The sequence below is a fragment of the Oncorhynchus nerka genome, linkage group LG1 (assembly GCF_034236695.1).
Source record: "Oncorhynchus nerka isolate Pitt River linkage group LG1, Oner_Uvic_2.0, whole genome shotgun sequence".
NCBI classification, from domain to species: Eukaryota; Metazoa; Chordata; class Actinopteri; order Salmoniformes; family Salmonidae; genus Oncorhynchus; species Oncorhynchus nerka.
Window position 1 is genome coordinate 28,935,073 of NC_088396.1, and position 7,896 is coordinate 28,942,968.

Genomic DNA, 7,896 nt, shown 5'->3' on the forward strand with positions numbered 1-7,896 from the left:
CGTAGAGGATCCGGCTCCAGAAGGCTACATGAAAGGTGATATGAATTACAGAACGTTAAACCGTCAGTAAAGTAATCTGTGTAAATGGCGTCTCCGAGGACCCTGGTATTATTCGGTGCGCTTTATGAGGACCCTGAGAATGAAGTGCTTCTCCCATGCCTGTATTTGAGCCTCAGCCCCGTGCACTTTTTTGATTAATCCTCCTGCGCGGGATTGGTGACAGAGCTTTTGACTGGCTTTTTCCTCTGTTCCGTGTGATGGACGCCTAGCTGATTAAGCGGAATGAAGAGTAATTAAAAGCTATAAATTATCCTTAGCAGTCCCTCTCAAGGCGTATCTTTGCAGGCAAGATAACAGTCCCTGCGCCCATTTACCGTCTGAAAAGAATTGCGTCTCACAATGGCTACTTTGCAAAATGGAATAGTGATAGTGTCCTAATTTAAATGTAATTAAGTACCAGTAAATGGCTTGTCGATAGAGATTTCAGCTCTGTAGTCCCAACTGAAATAAAACAATGTGGGCTGGACGTATGATTGCGTTGCATCTGCATGGCCTACACGCTAGTCATTATAATTATTAATTTGTTTTGAATTTATGTTTTGGTGTGTGCGTGCGTGTGCGTGCGTGTGGGTGCCATTACACCTATAATGCCATTACACCCCACAGACAGGTGTGTTAGTGGGCCTATACATAATAACGTTTTTTTTTTAATGGATAAACAAATAATCGAAAGACGGTATAGAACACGGGCCCATGTTGTGGACATAACCATGCATAAATCAAAACACATCATGGATCACTCATCTGGTTATGCTTGTATTTGATTATGGGCGAAAGCCACTCATCTGGTTATGTCTGCACATTTGTTTGTGGGACCAAGGCACACGTGAATTAAATTAGCCTGCACATATCAATATTTACACACACACACACACACACACACACACACACACACACACACACACACACACACACACACACACACACACACACACACATATATACAATCAATTAATGAATTGTGCTCTTTCACCACTTTGTTTAGAGTAGCATTTGTGCATGCATAAGCCCATTTAGCTTTCAAATCATTTGGGCACATATCATAAAGATAAATCTAACCTATAAAAGGCGACGTATGTGGGCTATACGCATTTGCAATTGTATAATGTGTATAGTTTAGGCCTACTACTGTGTTCTCGGTCTAGCATTATTTTACTGAGAATACAACAGGCACATTTGCAGCAGGCGAGTAGAGGTGATAATCTTGTTGGGTTTTCTTAAAACCCATATTTGGTACCATGTAGCCTACTTACCCAGAGATGCGAGACTTTATTGGATGTCGTCTCCCGTGTCCAAAAGTGTCTCAGTCATTGATTGGCCCACTGCACGTTCGAAGGGGTTCACGCGCTTCCGGTTAGTGTGGGAAACGTGTGGAAGAAGCTGAGTGATGTGGGGAGTTAGTGAAGATCGAACTGTCATATAGACAGTGGTGAAAAGCTCGTGGCTGCGAGAGGAGCGTGCGATGCCTTTTCAGTCTTGTCATAGTCGACTACCATGACACGTTGGTGCGTTACGCACGAGGGATGTCAACAATTTAGAAATCAATATGTGCACCAAATCAGAGAGGGAGTAATTCTCCTTTAGTGTGCACCGTATAGCTTCATTCTTGTCATATTTGGATTCAAATACACACAAACAAGTGGAATTGGTTAGGAGCCTGCATCGGCCCCTTTGCAACCATTTCCAGTGATGGAGGGGCAAAGGGATCTACACAGCCCGGAGTTGAGTGAAGGGGAGAGCGTTTCTCCTTCTCCAAGTCTGCCTTCGCCGCCCATCCTGCCTCTCCAAGCAGCGCAGCAGGCGCACAGAACCACCAACTTTTTTATTGACAATATTCTACGGCCAGATTTCGGCTGCAGGAAGGAGCAGGGCTTAGGTGCGAGGGAGAGGTCGCAGACTTCCAGCCGAGAGCGCGCCCACCCTTTGGTCGCCAGACCGACTCATCCTGGAACGCCATGCCAGGACTCCAATTGCAGCAGCGACAGCACTTCTTCCTCCTCCTCGTCTTGGCCTTGTCTCCAACCCCCAAAAAGAGCACCTCGTCCTCGAAAGCCAACGACAGCTCCGGAGGTAGCACGCCCAAGTTCGGCGAGAACACTTCTCCTGTTATGGTTGTGAACGGCGTTAGTGGCGGCGCAGCGCCCTCCCCCGAGTCCCAACCGCTGCTGTGGCCTGCCTGGGTGTATTGCACTAGATACTCGGACAGGCCCTCATCTGGTGAGGCAATAGTTTTTTAAACAATTTTATAAATGCGCAATAGTCAAATTGCAGAAATAGTCGTCTTTCCTCGATATGCTTGTATTTGATGTGTTTTAAATGAATTCATACCTTTATTTGTGAAATAAATCTTTTCGCACTGTGATGAAGGACAAAATATGTAGGCTATAGTGCATGCTTAGTGGTCCTGTTACTGCATGAAAATAAGGACTGACTGAGTGCAAAATATAGGCTAACAGACTCAATCAATGTTCAACTGGAATCAAACCTTCTCCATTTTAAATGATGCTATAAGCTATTATTTGTAAAGAATCCTTCATTTATTACAAAAAAATACAAGGAACAATAAAGCACATATAGGCCACTTGGACAATTGTGTGTTGAAATTATACATAAATACTGTAAAAGGATTGTGTAGCATCAGTATTAACTGTATATTTTGTCATTTATATATTGATCTTGAGTAATGTATTGATTTGATGCTATTCAAGATAGTCTACCAATATCTGTCATTCACGTGGTGCAAGTTGGAAAATATTCACTGTTTGGCTTAGTTGACTGATAGACTTAGTCTAGCATGTGCACAATCTACCAATAAATCTAATCACAATCTACCAATAGTAAAATGAATGGAAACAGTGAAAAATCGAGTAGTTTGTTTTCAAGAACATATTTGATAACATATCAGAACATGTTAACATGTCGTTGATGACTGTGTGGCCCAACATTTCACTCTTCTTATTTGCAAGTGAAATCTTGGTCCCATGACCACTGGTTGCATCTTGTAGGCTAAAGGCCTACAAAAGAAATCCTTGCAGATGTGACATCTTTTAAAAGAATGTAACTTAAAATGAGAACATACTCCATTAATTGAATTGAAAGAGAGATATAGTTCTTACATTCGACATAATACAACTATATGCTCATATAGGCTATACGTGTATATTATTCATAACCTACAATCATTTTAATGGACCGTGTTCAATATATTTTTAAATCTCAATGAGACTAGAAAAATCAAGGTTGAATATAATTAAGTTAAAGAAGGTGCACTTGAAAAAAACGAGAACCTGGAAAAGAATCTCATTGCTGTCGGCATATTGAATGAATTAACAATTTTGACTGTCTTGATAGAGGATGTATATTATCTGTGTATGGACTTAGTGTAATTCTCCCCACTTACTTTGTTAATCAATAGCAGCCTAGGCTACGTTAAATCGTAAGCATGCACAATGTTTATTTTGTTTGGGCTAAGAAAGTCCAATGGTTCCAATGCTGTTTTGGCATGTGAATAAATGAGCTTTTCATAATTAAAATACACTTGTCCAAAAGACTGCGTTTTATATTGATTTATTTCATTAGGTAAGTCAGTTAAGAACAAACTCTTATTTACAATAACGGCCTACCGGGGAACAGTGGGTTAACTGCCTTGTTCAGGGGCAGAACGACCGATTTGTACCTTGTCAGCTCGGGGATTCGATCCAGCAACCTTTAGGGCTACTGGCCCAACGCTCTAACCACTAGGCTACCTAAAGTAGGTATTGACAAAATCATTGCAAAAATAATGACAGGGCTATATAAATCAATATCAAATTTAAGAAACAATTCACTGAAGATTTTGTATTTGTGTTAGAAAAGAAGATAGGCCTTGCATCAAATAGCCTATAAACTTAAAAAATAAATATTAACGGATAAATTATATTTCCTGTTTCCTATCATATTGTTTATTTGTGGCTGTTTGTTTGTCTTTAGCTCCTTACTGTCCTTACTGTGGACCTTACTGTTTTCAGTAGCCAAATGTTATTCACAGTGATTATTAAAGGCCTACCATTGGGATGGCCATAGCGTTATATAGCCTACAGCAAATACTTACCCTATAATAACGTTTAGTTTATTATCGTTTATTATTAGTAGCCTACCATTATTACATTGTTTATTTTTATTATTATGAATATAGGATCATGGTTATTATTAGGGTACGTTGCTTTTATTATTTGGCTATTATTATGAAGTCTAACCTAAAATCCTCAATTTAATTGTTTCTGGGTGATGAACGCTATAGATCTCTGGCGCTCGCTGAATATTTATATTCCCGTTTTTATTGTCGTCCCTACTGTAGGCCCAAGGACACGGAAATTGAAAAAGACGAAAAACGAAAAGGAAGACAAGCGACCCAGAACGGCGTTCACGGCTGAGCAGCTTCAAAGACTGAAGACGGAGTTCCAGGCCAACCGTTACATTACGGAGCAGAGGAGACAGTCTCTAGCCCAGGAGCTCAACCTCAATGAGTCACAAATCAAAATCTGGTTCCAGAACAAACGGGCCAAAATCAAAAAGGCCAACGGCTATAAGAACGGCCTGGCTCTCCAGCTCATGGCGCAAGGATTGTACAACCATTCCACCACCACCATTCAGGAAGACAAGGAGGAGAGTGACTGAGCCTTCGCTTGCCCCAAATGTGCTACAAACTCGGAAAACTATGGTGCAGGAGTCACCTTTTGGGGACGAAATAATTGTGGATAGTCAAGGCTAGTGTAAAATATGTTCAATTTGTTGATAGGCTTGTGTATGAACATGAACGATAAAAATATGCATACAAGCTACGAACATGATGGAAAATGAATAGCCAAAAATGCGACTGTATAGATAATTTAAGGAGAAAGGGATACAGTACTACTCACCCTGCACTTGGATAATGATATGATTGCTATCTTTGTCTCTTTAGGCCTAATGTGTGATCTCTCTCTTATATCAAACCTCGGTGAATTTACAGACTGCGTGATCTGCCACTTCAAGCCAAAGATTTTATCGAAATAACAGCCTGAAAAAAAACATATATGAATCTCTCTCTTATAGACTATACTTTCTTCCTGAACTGCGAGTCCCTAACAATCAGTAGGCCACTGTTTTTTTTCGTTGCCTGCCGCTTGATGTATTGCCTCAACTACGTGTGGGCCTGAAATATTGGCCTATGTGACTCATCTCGTGTTGGATTCGCGATATCTTGGAATACTACAACGAAATATATGTGATCTCCCTCGACAGTTAGAGGGAGTATATTATCTACTACATCTAAACCATGTTTCCAAATTAACATTTTTATATTGGAAAAAAGGCAACACTACTCTTTTTTTGTATTGTGCACTACTCTGTGCAATAGGTTCAAGGATTAAATTAATAAATCGTAGTGTCTATGGAGTTGGTTTGCAGCTCATTGATTCAAGTGAGTGGGGTCACTATTTCCATATTCACATGGTGTATTTTACAAAGGAACATTTTATTATGAGGCATGATGATATCAGGCCTGTTCAGAGCGTTGCAGGGCATGAAATTGCCTTGCCGTGCACTACTACAGCTCTCACTCATTTCATTAACTTTTTGTGTTGCACTACAAAGATAAAACTCACCATTTGCTCGTGTAACGAATGAGAGCCAGTCAGAGCACGCGGCTCAAAGTGGGGCTGGATTCATAGGTCACGCCTCTCTCTTCAAGATCGGGGTCCACGAGTAAGTAAGATTGCTTCCTTTTTCACTTTAGGCCTATATTGCAGGTAAATAAAAAATGAAAATAACATTATTAATGACAATTATACTCAGAATGACATGCCTTATTCTTGCATTCTTGTAGATATAACATTTAGATTTAAAACATCTTCCCAAACATTTGGATATTATAGCCTGATCAGTTGAAAATAAATTATTAATTTGAATTCTGACCTGCTCACAATATAGCAGCATCTTATCTAAACGGATGAAAACGAAGAGCAGGTAAATAGCCTTTAATGAAGTCCATAAAACTCAATAGGAAACGCACCCTAATGGACTAGATCACATTTGAAGCATAATTAGGTGTTCTTTCCTTTTCCGGGAATAAATGGGCCCGGATAAATAATAATACATTTTGTTCCGTGCAGCGCACTCTTTGCACTGCACTTTTTGTACAAATGTGGCTTATTTTTTGATAAAAGAGAACCAATAGCCACACAATACATCTTATAGGCTTATAACAACGATGCATGAAGGAGACTATTAACACGCAACCTCTACTAGCCTATTCACCAGGAATGTAGGCCGAAGGCTGTCATAAACATAATAAGTAAACTGTAGCCTATAGATCGTTTTACAGTTATGAGCAAACGGACAAATATTCAGTTATCTCTCTCTCTCTCTCTCTCTCTCTCTCTCTCTCTCTCTCTCTCTCTCTCAATTCAATTCAATTCGATGCAATTCAATTCAAGGGGCTTTATTGGCATGGGAAACATGTGTTAACATTGCCAAAGCAAGTGAGGTAGATAATATACAAAAATGAAATAAACAATACAAATGAACAGTAAACATTACACATACAGAAGTTTCAAAACAATAAAGACATTACAAATGTCATATTATATGTATATATATATATATACAGTGTTGTAACAATGTACAACACTGTAACAATGTACAAATGGTTAAAGTAAGTCTCTCTCTCTCTCTCTCTCTCTCTCTCTCTCTCTCTCTGTGTGTGTGTTTGTGCGAGTACTTGCGTTCAGAACAGCTGTAGGCCCTACTGTTTCAGATGACAGATTAATAGGCTTATATAGGCTAACATATATATATATATATATATATATGATAATTTACCACATGAGCTAGCGTCAACATCCGTTATATGCCTATTGTGTAAACGCTGATGTCGATTACACCTCAGATGCAGTTGGTCCAGTTGGATAGCGCCAGGTGGACTCAAAACCAATAGGACTATGCGTTATTCTGTCTTCCCGTTGTCAATACATTTTTTGTAGATAATTTGGGACCAGTACATTGCCTACTTTACATAAGGAGGGCTGCCTGAATTTGAGACACTGTAGTCTAACAATATTCAGATGAACATGTTTTGCCAGTTGATGACTGCCTGTTGGTTACCGGATGATTTAAACTAAACAAGTAATAATACAAATAAGACTAATAATAATAATGAAAACAGGAAAATTAGTACTTTTTCCACTGAACTATGACCATTGGTGACCTAGGCCATGTCTATCTAGTTTATCTTATAGCTAACCGACATGCCTGAAGTAAATTAATCCACAATTTACATATTTATTAATGTTTTTGCTAATTTGCTAATTACGTTTTTCCCCCTTGCCCATTCGAAATATGCCAAAACCTTTGCTTAATCGAGAGTTTTTTAATTAGGGCCTACACCCTGCTTTCTAAATTAATTTAAATAATCTTAATTTCAATAATCTTTTGTTTTACTAATATTTGAATTTACATCATCAAACGAATGGTTTATTATGGTAGAAGAAAGTAACTGTTCTTATATTATTTTCCAATTTGAGTTAACCAACAGCCATACAGGTGGGATACATAATCATACAGGTAGGATACATAATCATACAGGTAGGATACATAATCATACAGGTAGGTTGCAAGTTCAAACCCCCGAGCTGACAAGGTACAAATCTGTCGTTCTGCCCCTGAACAGGCAGTTAACCCACTGTTCCTAGGCCGTCATTGAAAATAAGAATTTGTTCTTAACTGACTTACCTAGTTAAATAAAATAAAAATACAGGTAGGCTACATAGTCATACAGGTAGGATACATAATCATACAGGTAGGATACATAATCATACA

General features: G+C 39.0%; 1 pseudogene; it reads left to right on the plus strand.

Annotated features, from left to right (window-relative positions):
• The first annotated feature begins 1,503 nt into the window (after window positions 1-1,503).
• LOC115131113 (homeobox protein engrailed-1-B-like) lies at window positions 1,504-5,426 on the plus strand (annotated as a pseudogene).
• Window positions 5,427-7,896: the final 2,470 nt, after the last annotated feature.